Genomic DNA, 14599 nt, shown 5'->3' on the forward strand with positions numbered 1-14599 from the left:
AATTCATAACTTCTAGAGTTTTCATTTCTCCATTTCCAAATTTTGCATGCTTCTTCGAGAAAGATGAACAAATATTTTAAAGTAAAAAAAATCGAGAAAAAAAAGTTCCAACTTTGAAAAAACTGCAGTTGTTTATAAAAATGCACTATTTAACTATTGAAAAACAATCGAGAGGAGGTATGGTATACCAATTTTGAAAGCTTGTGGAATAGTGAACACATCTGGTAGAAAGTCATTTTTTGATATTACAAACTACGTTTACAATCCGTATTTAAAAAATAGTGATTTTTTCGGATTATAATACTTTAAAAAATCATATCTTGCGAATTCCAACAGTAACATCGAAATACAAAAATACGTGTCGATTTTTTTTGAACAAAGAACGTAAAAAAAATATTTCGAACTGAAAAATAAATTTGACTGTAAATTTCCCGTGGAATAACCCATATGCTCTTTTGGCACTATCTCGCCCCGGATGACGGTACATTACAATTTTAATATCAGACTTAAAACTTGATTTCAAAATGAAATGCTTTGAATAAAATGTTGTTAAAATCATAGAGCAGTAAGAATATACACTGTTAATCAAATGATTTTATACTGCCAATGTTCTTAATTTGTTGTTGATTGACTTTAGAATAGCATGATATTTATTGTAAATACATTGTATTGAGCACAGTAGTTACTACCGGCAACAACCAAATCAAATTGGCTCTTTGAACATAAGAAAAATTGCTTCAATTGTTTACTGATAGAATACACCAGAGAAAACAAATTACCTCCGGGGTGATTGCTTCAATTATCACGCACTTATCGTGTGTTTTACAATCCTCTTTTGGACAAACGTCAGATTAACGCACAAAAAATCTACCCTCTGACACGTTAGGCTACGTGTGTGCCTCAGAATCCGACTTGTGTATGTACGCGTATTGCTCTGTCTCCGCAGTGTAACTTTTCTTCGTCAACAAGGTGCAGTTGGCAGCAACATAAGCAGAGCATACAGCCTGCGGCCAAATCGCCAGTTAGCACGGTTACTGAGGTGTAAATTGGACTCCGGATACTATGCATGTAATCCGAACCCACCGCGCACGGTGAAATAAATAAATGATCAATTTCAGACGAGTGGCGAAGCTGATGGCTAACCGACTCGCACCGCAACCCGTCGCGAGCGCCTCAGGTGATCATCGATTTATAACCAACCCAGCAGAACGATGAGTTGAAGGCACGTCTCGTATTTCAAAGGTTCACCCCCGCACATCCCACCATTGGAAAATAAATCCACAAACCACTACAACAGACTAGCTGATGCATCGCGGTCGGAATACGTGAATATCCCGCCGATCATTGTGAAGGCGTTAGATGTCACTAATAAAGACATTAAAGTGGTGAGTTACCATACAGCTTACAACCGAATAGTTCAAAGGGGTTGCAATTGAATGTGGCAGAAGGTAACAGTCGCTTAAACCCCTGCAGACTGGGACTACGACAAGGGCGATGATGAACAAGCATAATCTACCGCCCTACGAGCATTGAGTACGAACAGCGTTTCCGGTGTGGGCCGATAGACAATTGCTACCGTTTTGGGAAGCAGTAGGAACGGAATGATGGCTAGGGATGCCATTGTTGAAATGGAGTTCATTGTAAATTACGCAATAAACAGTAATGCGAAAAAATATGCTATATTCAAGCATTTTGGTTTACTATTGAATTCAGTAAAAATTTAATAGTTGTTGGTTACAATATCGGTAAACAATTTGAACATCCCGCTTTCCCTAGCGTTACCAGTCCCTCTATTGAACATCATTTTAACGCAACTCAGGAGCAATTGTTTAATCCCGGCCTCACTCCTCAGGCACCCGTATTTCGTACGGGCTTAAATCGGCAAATCCTTCCGGAGCATTTCGTCCTTCGGTTCTCGGTTTGACGAAGTATGCCAGGCACGTCCGCAGTTCTCTTTCTTCCTTGTCGCTTTTTTCTTCACCAACTCTGCTCGGGCGAATTTACTGGATTTTCAGGCGCTGCGCTTCGATGAAAAAGGGGCTAAATTGGTAATTAAATTAGGTGAATATAAATCGTTCCCTCTCCCACTCAATCGCTGTCAACGCGTCGCCAGTGGCATCAGCAGCCCGGAACAACTGCCCGGCCAAAAGAGCGTAGTGTATCAAATCGAAGAACACAGTTTTCACCACCCACGCCGACACCGCATCTTCAATGTTCTTCGCATGAGGGTGCTCGCCGGTGCGGTGCGGTGGCATCAATACCGGCCTAGGAACAAGCGCCTTTATTTGTGTCGTTCTATTTGTGTATATAAATTTTATTTGATTTGTAGCCCATCCTGAAAGCGGGCATCGGAAAAAGTATGTTGCAAGCGAAAAAGTAAATCGGCAAACAAACAATAATTATTGTTTGAATGCTCAGAACTTTACGCTAGCCAGCGTCAGCTTTGGAGGGGGTGGCAAAATCTACAAATAAAGGGAGTGTTCGGGAAAAGTTTCAGATTTCCGCAAGTTTAAAGGAAAGCAATAATCTTGTTTGGTTGGCGTAATAGTATAAACGAACAGGTTGTACATCTGTCACTTTCTGGCCGGATTAATGAATAGTGTGGTGGTATATTTGAATTTGATTGACACAAGTTGTGCAGATGTTTGAATGGATTTTAGTGTTGTCCTAACTGAAAAAAACAGCGCGTTCCAGAAACAAAGTCCATTTTTTATATTTATGGCTGTAATAGCTATTTGCTGTCATCTTTAAAAAATTCGGACGAGCAAAGTGCCCGTATTATCATGTGAATGCATCACAATTATGCAACTGAAAGCAGTTCTGCATAAACCGGTTTCTAGAGTCTGGCCTTTGAAAAAAAATCCTGCCAAGGATTGAACTAGTAAATAGATTCATACAGGATGTACATGAAAAGTAGCTGAAGAGAGCAAAAACGGAAGTGCTCAAAAACAAAATCACGGCCAGACGGAAAATCGTTATAATCTTTTCCTTTCTCTGTTTCCAAGTACTTAGATAGATATTTTGTGTTCGTGCTCCTGCTGCGATACTTGAAATCCAATTGGTGGCCATAGATTTAAGAGTGCTCCAGTCTATAGCAGTAGATGGATGAACAGACGTCAACGACGGTTAGATGATTTAAAGCTGTTTCTTAAATATATTTTTAAAATTAAAGGTGGTATATTTTCGGTATTGAATCAACACTTTCGTTTTTGTCGGTTAATTTTTGAGCAAAATAATCGTCTGTATGTATTTGATAATTTGAAATTTAACAGATATCATGCTGTATTCTAATAAACAACGTGTACTGGGTTTCTGATTTTTGACGTAGGACTACGTCTTTGTTTACTATACTGGGACTGGGTAGCACTTTGTGAAAACAAAAATAAAAGTGTAACGTTTGAATGAAAGATTTCAAATGGTAATATCTACTAAACTAGTGAACGAAACTGAACAATTTATATGTCGTTGGATAGATAAAATGACCAGCAATTTTATGGAAGGGGTGAGAAAGCAATTTTATGGAGGGCGTATGAAACACAAATTTTCACTAATTATTAGTATTAGAAACTCTAGAACTAATCAAGAAAATGGAACTAAACTTGGCATGTGGGGATTTGAGAAGGCAAGAATTTTTTTCTTTGGTGAATTGAGACCCCTTCCATCTTTTGGAGGGGGGGCTCCCATACCAAAGAAATACAAATTTCCTCATAACTCTAGAACTAATCAAGCAAAAGGAATCAAATCTGGCATGTGGGGGTTTTAGGAGGTAAGAATTCTTTCTATGCTGTACTGAGACCCCTTCCCCTTCTAAGAGGGGGAGCTCCCATACAAATGAAACACAAATTTCCTCATAACTCGAGTAGTTCTCGAGCAAATGGAACCAAATTTGGCATGTGGGGGTTTTTGGAGGCATGAATTTATTTTATGATGATTTGAGACCCCTCACCCCTGTGGTTGGAGGATAAGGACTTTCATACATGAGATAAAAAATAAAAGAGACATTTTCGCCTGTGTGCCATATTTTTTGCTATGTAACAAGCGGTAAGCTGTGAAAGTAAACTATTAAAATCTCCCGGAGCCAGAAACAGTGGATCGACGCCGCTAACTTACGTGCCTCTTGCCATTTATGTCAAAAGAGAAGGACATTCGAATGGCACAACATATTTGCGATGAACGTGTTTTGGCTTTAATGTTATTTGTAACCAATGGCCCTTTTAAAGGCCACAAGCGAGCTAAAGTAAGATTATTGAAACATGCCAAGCTACGCATAATCATATTCAATACAATAATCTGTAAGCTGGTCATTCATTACTATTTCAACCTTTATGAAGTGATTTTTGAAAAGAAATCTGTATGTCTCAATTCAAAGCCACCATTGTACTCAATGAAGAATTGAATCTGAATATTTCGCTCTTCCCTTTTAAACATTCACTTAAACAAAGGCACTCACAGATTCTTATAAACATACACATGCCAGGAATGCAGTTTACATTAGTCTTTGATCTAATATTCTGATATAGTCCTACGTCACCCTTTCGTACAATCCTTAGGGGTGTATACCTTGGAGTTTTTTCTGTCATAAATGAAATCCGTTGGTCCAGAGAACCCAGATTTGGAGCAGTGCAAGATTTTATAGTTTAAAATTTTCTGGTGCTTAGGTTAGGCCATTGCAAATCATATTTAAAGTTTTTGTCACCCCCCCCCCCCCCCTTGGAAATTGGCTTGAAAAATCGGGGGGCAAACAAATAATTTGTAGGATATGAGTCAAATTTCTTTTTATAAAATGAATTGCCTATGGGCTCTACAGTCTGAAAAACTCGAAAAATGAGTCTCCGAGTTAAATTAACGCTTCTAGCACGAAACAGAAATGGAAATTCGAACAATGAAATTTCCGAAAATCGTCCAAAAAATTTTCCTTTGTTTTTGTCTTTTTACCTTTGTTATACAATATAACAAAGGTTTAGGAATTGGTCGAAAAACACGAAGTCGATCTGAGGCCCGAAGGGCCGTGTCACATATACCAATCGATCAGGTTAGACGAATGAGCAATGTCTGTGTGTGTGTGTGTGTGTGTGTGTGTGTGTGTGTGTGTGTGTGTGTGTGTGTGTGTGTGTGTGTGTGTGTGTGTGTGTGTGTGTGTGTATGTGTGTATGTGTGTGCGCTTCAATTTTCAATCGCATATTTCTCGGAGATGGCTGAACCGATTCGTCTGCTATAACTTGTATTTGAAAGGTATTTTTACCTAGTACATATATCACTATTAAATGGTTTCGAGGTCTGACTTTTAGTTTAAAAGTTATAAGCAAAAATGTGAAAATTACGTGACACGATTTTCTCCGGAACCACATAACCGATTTCATCGATCTTAGTACCAAATGAAAGCTCTTACTATTGCTAAACTTCACGCCGATTTTTATTGAAAACAAACAAGTGGTTTAAAAGTTATGCTTAAAAAACCAGTTTTGACAAGGTTCAAATGATCGCCTGTTTCTCAGAGATGGCCAAACTGATTTACGTGCTATTAGTTTCATTTGGCAGGTAATATAGCCGGATATATCACCATTGAATGGTTTTTTGATTGGATGTTTAATTTGAAAGTTATGAGTAATTCAATACACTACACCAAAATTAACAATAATGTATAATGATTTTAACCAAGAAAAATAACCTAATTTCAATTATTTTAATATCAAACGAGAGGTTTTCACACTACGAATATATATGCAAAATTTCATAAGAATTGGTTTTACCGGTCAAAAGATATTAACCCTCGAACACTCGCGCCAACTTTTATAACACAGTTACTCGCGCGCACAATAGCCAAAAACCAAAGAAAACGTGCGCACTAGAGTTTTTACTAGGAAAACTTGGTTTTAAGTTTATCGAACCTTTGGAAGAGTTACTTGAAATTGAAAGCTCTATCGTCTGGTAGAATTTGAATTTTGATTAATCCCCCTAAAAGTGAAATAAAAAAATTATTTTCCTTCAGTTTCCATATAACACATTGATGTGTTCTGCAAAGTTTTAGAGCATATTAGTACAAGAAATTTTGCTGAAGACAGTAACCTTCTATCTCTTCAACGAAGAGATCTTATTTATTGTATATGAATTTGAAAAATCAGTTTTTCTATTTTAACTCTTTTTGTAATTGTTGTATGACTTTTTCATGTATTACAAAGTTGTATAAATAATAAAAATACACAACTTTGCTGAACATAGTATACCTCTATGTTTGCTTGTTTACGAACTGTAGAACTTTGATTATAAAAAAATACCCTGATTTTGACCCCGAATTACTCGACTACCAACAGACGGATACATTTTAAACATTTTACATTTGCTGGTAGTTTTGCTGCACACAGACACCATTTTTCCATATGAAGAAACGAAAGAAAATTCCAGTTGGGGCCAATTGCGGTACACCTCACATGCTACTTGCTTCGTTTCTGTGATGTCGGTTTATGCTAATCTATTTTCCTAACAATTTAAAGTAATAATGCATTGAATAATTCTGACATTTTGCTTATAACAAATTTATTGAAGAATATACGTTAGTATATACGTAATATACGATTTGTAACTATATAACAATATGGCATTCAAAAACCTACATATGGTGTACAAAATACAACAACGTGAGTAACCGAAGGTTCATAAAAATTGATGAAATTTATTCAAGAGAACTTTATTGTTGTGAATCAAACAGAATGGCGTTACAGGAAATTATGCATAGTTCAAAAACCTTTGAACTAGACCTTTACTACGCAATGTATATGTTAAACAATAATATTTCATCTTACAACTTACTTTTACTTGCACTTACCCTCATTAGTAACAACTTACTCAGCAATTTCATGAGAAAAGAAACTATCAAAATTTATAAGTGCTTCTATTTGTTTCAAATTTTGTAAACTTATTCAATTTCCAAAAATTTCATGTAAACCAAACGTGTCGATTTCTATCTCAAATAGCAAGTAAGACGGTATAACAAAGGTTCCTTTCACCACTAGGTGGAATTAATCAGGTTTTTCGTATATTTTTGCATAGAAAATAATAACGTATATATTATAAGCAAGAATAGATTCGATTTTCACGTTTAAACCTTAAATAAAAATTCTTAAAATCCATGTTTTTTTTGCTCGATTAAAAAATTCACTTTGTTTTTTTTTCGCCCCCCCCCCTTCAGTTGCCGAACACCGGAAGGCCAGAAACTTTAAAAAATATTTGTAATGGCCTTATTAGGAGTTCAAAAGTAAACTCAGGAAAATATTTCGACTATAATCCAGTTTTACAAACCTATGTTACCGGTATGCGTTAGTAAGTTAGCCTCTTGGTTGGCCTCGAGGTACAACGCTGGTCTACCAAGCCCGGTCGGAGGAGACGGCAGAAGAAATCAATGAAACAAAGGTGATTATAGTGTCCCAACTGAGTGGGACAAGACGTGAAGTAAAAGAGCAAACAATTAACAGTTCAACAAAAACGCTGTTTAGAAAATATTCCATGAAACCAAGGTGTCTCGTGAGGTCCTTCATAGAGTATATTCGCAGAAGCGTTTTATGCCTAAGCTTCAAGGTGGGCACCGTAATCTTTAGCCATTTTCCTCTCTCCTTGTTGGCACAAAGAAGGAGTAGATAGTCGACTGACAGCTCCCGGAGTTTGGTGGAATGACTGGAGAATGCTGATTTGCAACGCAATTTAATGTTGCGTATATAGCAATTAGCTGATCCGCTGGTAGTCTAGTGGATGGGTAATAACTTGAAGTGATTGCGAGGCTCATCTCACTCACGAGAAACCTGAGTTGAGAAATTAGAGCGCAGACGGTTCTTTTTGCGTTATCAAGGTAGTTGCGCGACAGTTTTCTGGACTTTTCGTATGTGTATCCCTCACTGAGATACAACGCTGCCACCTTTTCTGCGCATTGGTGAGTTTCTGGAATTAAATAATAGAAAACTTTTTTCAAATTAAATTTTACTATTTTTATATAAAAATAAAAATAGTAGAATTTGGAAAGTTTTCTTTTATTTAATTTCAGGTTTCGTATTCTGCTAAGACGCTCAAAAAAAAATTAGTCATTGATGAGATGCTTGAGTAATTTTAGTGCCCCGTCCTCATCTGGTCGCATCGACGGACCGGCAAGATAGTCTGTACGGCTATCCAGTTTCCCATTCGATAAACTAAGGTTCATTAAAGAAGCTGACGGTGGTCCGTCGTTGTTGAAACTGAAGCTATCCACCAGCACTATATCTATTGTTCGATCATTAACACGCGATTCCACAGCGGCGCGCGCAATGGAGTCGCCTGCTTCCATTTCCGGTATTGTAGGGCCGCCGGTACCAAAAGTTTTAAAATTATTTGTTTGAGAGAAATTCATTTAAGTTCGATGAATAGCTAGGGAATGGAAGTCCGCCACATAAGAGCCCAGCATGGTGCGGTAAAGGCATAAATACTGTGGAGGGTGCACTGGTACCATCAGGATCTGTAACCAGGCTTGATTTTGCTCATCTTGAGCATACAGCCACAGAGCAATCTGCTTCTCACAACGACCAAGAGCTTTCATTTTCTGTTCAACCATTTGCTCTGCCTCCGAATGATGAATGCTTCCTGTTTTCTCTGACATCCGTGACCTTGAGAGCATGTATTCGGTAATGCTCTGGCAGAAAAAGAAAGATGAAACAAAACTGACACACACTCGATAGCAAAGCAGCAAAGCACTGAGGAAGCAAAAAATTCGTCGCTTGTCGGAGAAGGTAGCATCCGACAGGGAGAGAGCAAATTGATTTGTTTTCTGCGCTTTGCCAGTAAAACGCCGAGAGCTGAGATTTTTTTCAGAGCACGACGGAAGCCTGTCTGTAACTGCTCTAATAACAACCATTAAACCATTCTCCGTGTAGGGGTCCTCTTCTGCTTTGGTTCTCAAAAGTATCAGGTTCATTTGGACATGATACTATAAAAAGATGAAGATAGAGCATTTGATTACAGTATTAGGGCTACGCCTTAATACGACCAGCGACAGGGTGCTGCTCGATCAGTTAGAACCCTGAAAGTTCGGTATCTTGGCAGTGCAAGAGGTCTCTCGCAATGGCAAAAAGTTGTGGAAGGTCCGTGGCGGCAAGATTCAATTTTACCAGAGCGGTGGAGCGACCAACGAGCTGCGAACGGGTTTTGTAGTGATGGGCAGAATGCAATATCGCGCGATGGACTGGAAGGCGATTAACGAGAGGATGTGTATGTTGAGGATAAAAGGCTTAAGCTTAAGAAATTTCTTCAACTACATAGTCATTAACGTGCACCACTTGATACATGAGCAAATTTTTCCTCGTACAATGCTTAGATAGTTTTTCTAAGCTCTTTTCTCCTGTCCATCACTTATCGACAGCTCCGTCAAACCAATTATTTCGACCACTCGAGGCTTCTTCACCTAGCACCGCTGTTGCTGTTCATTGACGGCCGAGCGCATCCTGCTCCTTCCGTTTTCGAAAGCCGCAGCTCCACAGAGCAAGGTAGGGTTTCATCCAGTACGAGCACGTAGTTCTTGGCAGCTCGCAGGTTGTCTAACTGCCGAAAGTTTAACCAAAAATGGCGGCTTTGTCGCAAGGCATAAGCCGTCGATAGTTTTGAGTGCACATGCATTGCTACTAGGTAATAATTCGTGTCGATATCCGCACCTCGTCGGGAGCGTATATTGGTGATGTTCAAGAAAAACCGGTCAACGATGAGAATCTGGTCGGTTTGGTTCAATGTTTGTAGACCATGTAGCTTTTCGAGGAGTAAAAAGTGCTTTTGGTTGCAAGGCGTCGCGAAGTTGCAAAGTTAATGCGTTGCTGGTGGTTATCGTTTGAGTCGATGTGCAGGCTACGGGGCCCTATCACTGGACTATACATCAATACATCGCTTCCCTGTCGATCTGTGCGTTCATATCCCCGATGACGATCTTGATGTCCCATGTTGAACATCGATTGTACGTTGCCTCCTACAATGTTGCTGAACATAAAACGCTTCCATATCATATTTCCAGTTTGTTGGTCGTTCCACCGTTCTGGTAAAACTGGACCTTGCCACCATGGATGCTCCACACCTTTTCGCCATTGCGACAGATCTCCTGCAGCACCAAAATATCGAACTTTCAGGGTTCCAATTAATTGAGCTGCACCTTGTCGCCACTCAATAAATTTAGCGATTTGCAGCTCCACGTACCAAGCATTCATTCCATCCCAAGTAACAATATGCCCTTGTTTTGTCGTTTTTTTACATTTCGAATGATCCGAGACAATTTTCGTGATCGTTCGTAGTAGAAACGTTTAGGTAGGTAGCGTTACTTGTACCACGCTATCGAGTCTCGTGATGGGGCTAACATCAGTGGTTGGAGAATTCGCGAAAAAATGCTTACAGCAGTCCCCCGAATAACGCGGTTTCGAATAAGAACGTTTCCAATAAGGACGGTCTCGAGTGATTCCATTAACGCGATCGAACGTCCTTATTGGAGTCTACGTAGCATATGGGAATTGACTTAATTGGTTCCAACATGGAATAACTCGTGACCCTGACTGTATAGAAGGTTGCTGTCTTCGACAGAGTTGTTCAGTACATCAACGGGTTTTCATTGGATTATATTATTGCGGAATTGTCACACTACGTGGTGCTAGCGTATATGTAACACTCTTATACAGGCTATATCATGCGCTGCTGACTACCTAGAAAGTTGCGGTCGAGGAATAACATCGCTCTCTGCTGGATCAAAATTGTTTGAGATTTTAGTTGGCAATGTCCTATTACGTGAATTTAAATCTTATATCTCCACGGATCAGCATGGTTTCTGACCTGGTTGATCGACAACGACAAATTTTGTAAACCACTGCATTAGAAACATGGAAAGTGGAGCAAAAGTAGACACCATCTACACCGATTTGAAGGCTGCGTTCGATCGCGTTGATCATTCTATTTGTTAGGCTAAAATTGAACGTCTAGGAGCTTCAATTCAGTTTATTGATCGGTAGAAATCTTACCCAGTTGACCGTTCACTAAGTGTCAAATTGGGAAGCATTGAGTCATTCAGCTTCGCAAGCTTGTTCGGTGTTCCTCAGGGGAGCAATATTGGACCGCTACTGTTTTCCTAATATTTCAACAATGTCTGCTTCAGTATCCCATCCAGCTGTAAACTTATATATGCGGATATATGCGGAAAACTGTTCCTTGTTGGCGAACTGTAGCGGACTACATTGAGCTGCAACGGTTCTTGGACTCTTTTTGTAACTGGTGCTTACGAAATCTACTGACCCTCAGTATATCAAAATGTTTTGTGATTACTTTTACGCGCCAGAAAAGTCCATTTCTATGGAACTATAAAGCATTTGGAGAACTACTCGAAAGAGTATCAGTAATCAGAGATCTTGGTATACTACTTGACTCACAACTCTCCTTCAAGCATTATTCACACATCATAGCTCACGCTAATAGAAACCTTGGCTTTATAATGAGAATCGCCAGAGTATTTCACTGATCCGTTTTGCTTACGTTCGTTATATTTTTCTCTAGTCCGCTCCATTTTGGAGAGCTCAGCAGTAATTTGGAGTCCGTATACCAAAATTTGGATCAACCGGCTTGAAGCAGTACAAGCTAGGTTTTTGTGTGCTAGGTTTTTTCGCTATGCTCTCAGATCTCTGCTGTGGCAGAATCCAAACCACTTGCCATCTTATGCTGACCGTTGTCGACTACTGGGGAACGACACACTGGAAAAGAGATGGAATCTTTGCAAAACCGTTTTCGTGGGAAAGCTATTAACCGGCAAAATAGATTCCCCAAATATTCTCTCCCAAATTAATATAATAGTGCCCCTCAGAACCTGAAGGTCACGAGATTTTCTGCGTCATACTTTCCACCGCACTGAATACGATCAAAACCAACCCGTTAGGGGAATGTGTGACGTTTTCAATAATGCGTTTGAACTGTTTGACTTTAATTTATCAAGTGTTAGCTTTAAAAACAGACTTAAACAAATGTTGTAATGTGCGTCTCTTAGTTCAAAATATGTTATTTAAATTTGTTATATATTAGTTATTGTAATGTACATAGTTTGTAAGGCTGAATATTGTAGTGTCTTTGTATCAATGACAAAAGATGGTGGGGTTTTTACGCGCACTTGAGGGTCGACCCCAGGTGGGCTTTTCCCCACCCTCAATTTTTAATGAGGCCTTTGAGGTCAGATGAAAGAAATAATAATAATAAATAAATAAATAAATAAATGCATAAATAACCTCATCGTGAACATCGGAATTCGTTCAAAAATTGAATATTGAAAATTCAGTGTGATCGATTTAGCGGGTTTAGAATACCCGAGGAGGCCGGAAAGTATTCAAAATAGTATCACCATGAAAAGGGGTTAGTTTAAAGTAGTGTTAGTAACTTTAGAAGCAACGGAAGGTGCTATTTCGCACTTTTGCGTTGCATACGATATTGGTACATTCAACGATACTATTAAGCGTGAATGTATGTGGCTCATTAGTTATAGCGAATTGAACCATTCGCATCTCTGTTTTTCTCATGATTAACCTTCCTAATGCATTAGAAAAAAGTTACATATTATGCATTAAGGGTCGAAAACGACCCAAGTTTTGAAATTGCTCTCATTCATCCATTTTCAATCCGAATTTCGTTTTCTTTACCTCGTTTGAAAGCTATGGCCAAAAACTAGCACCCAAGGTATGTTGGGGAATATTTGTTGACTGATGGCCACTTCTGCGTCGGTTCCGGAACACCCACTACCAGGTCCCGGGGAACATTTTTATATTTTGAGATAATTCATTTTGCGGCACATCAAATCACATTGGCTTGATAAAATAAGACTAGTGGAAGTACAATGGGGACATTTTGGACCCGAATGGCCACTTCCCCATCGGTTACGGAACATCCGGTACCTGGTTTTTGAGTCCATTTTTGAATTTTAGGATGATTTATCTTGCGACACGTCAAATTACATCAGCTTGATAACGTAAGACTATTGAAAGTATAATAAAGACATTTTGAAGGCAAATGGCTACATCAGCATTGGTCCCGGAACATCCGGTACCCGGGTTTTGGGGCCATTTTTGTATTTTAGGAGAACCCATCTTGCGACACATCAAATAACATCGGCTTGATTAAATAAGACTGATGAAAATAAAATAAGGTCATTTAGAAGCCAAATGGCCATTTTACCATCGGTTCCGCAACATCCGGTACCTGGTTCCGCGGGATATTTTTGGATTATGAAATAATTCATCTTGCGGCACATCAAATCACAACGCCTTGATCAAATAAAACAGTTACAAGAGCTATGGGGACCATTTGAAGACAAATGGCAATTTCATCATCGGTTCCGGAACATCGGGTGCACGGTTTGAGAACATTTTTGGATAGGATAATTCATCATGCGCCACATCAAATCACATTGGCTTGATGAAATAACACTAATGGAAGTACAATGGAAAAATTTTGGAGCCAAAATTATCATTTCACCATCGGTTCCGGACTATCCGGTATCCGGGTTTCGGGGACATTTTTGAATTACAGGGTAATTCATCTGCCCCGAGTTACCCCGTTTTACGGTTCATTACAAATACCGGGTACCGGATTATATGCGACTGACGCCCCATTATACTTCCATTGTTGTTATTTTATCAACGCGATGTGATTTGAGGTGCCGCATGGTGAATTATCTCAAAAGCCAAAAATGTCCCCCGAAACTGGTATCGGATGACCCAGTACCGATGGTAAAGTGGCCATTTGGCTTCTAAATGACATTGTTTTACTTCCATCAGTCTTATTTTATCAAGCCGATGTGATTTGATATGTCGCATTATGAGTTATCCTAAAATACAAAAATGTCCCCAAAAACCGGGTATCGGATGTTCCAGGACCGATGCTGATGTGGCCATTTGCCTTCAACATGTGTTTATTATACTTTCAATAGTCTTATGTTATCAATGAGATGAAATTTGACGTGCCGCAATAGAAATCATCCTAAAATTCAAAAATGGACTCAAAAACCAGGTACCGGATGTTCCGTAACCGATGAGGAAGTGGCCATTCGGGTCCAAAATGTCCCCATTGTACTTCCACTAGTCTTATTTTATCAAGCCAATGTGATTTGATGTGCCGCAAAATGAATTATCTCAAAATATGAAAATGTTCCCCGGGACCTGGTAGTGGGTGATCCGGAACCGACGCAGAAGTGGCCATCAGTCAACAAATATTCCCCAACATACCTTGGGTGCTAGTTTTTGGCCATATCTTTCAAACGAGGTAAAGAAAACGAAATTCGGATTGAAAATGGATGAATGAGAGCAATTTCAAAACTTGGGTCGTTTTCGACCCTTAATGCATAATATGTAACTTTTTTTGCTGTGGCTCTCCTAGATGTCGCTGAAAGCTGAAACTCCCCCACAATGCTAATTTTCCAAAGTTAGGAAAAGTCAGAAAATTTCAAGTCTCTAGCTCGTACCGTTACTGAGTATCAAGCTTTGTAAGTATGCCGATGGGTCGAAAACGACCCCAATGCACTAGGAAGGTTAAGCCGTTTGCCGATGCTCGGCGTATATATTCAATTTTCGAATTTTCCAACCTC

This window comes from Sabethes cyaneus, chromosome 2 (assembly GCF_943734655.1).
Source record: "Sabethes cyaneus chromosome 2, idSabCyanKW18_F2, whole genome shotgun sequence".
Lineage (NCBI taxonomy): Eukaryota > Metazoa > Arthropoda > Insecta > Diptera > Culicidae > Sabethes > Sabethes cyaneus.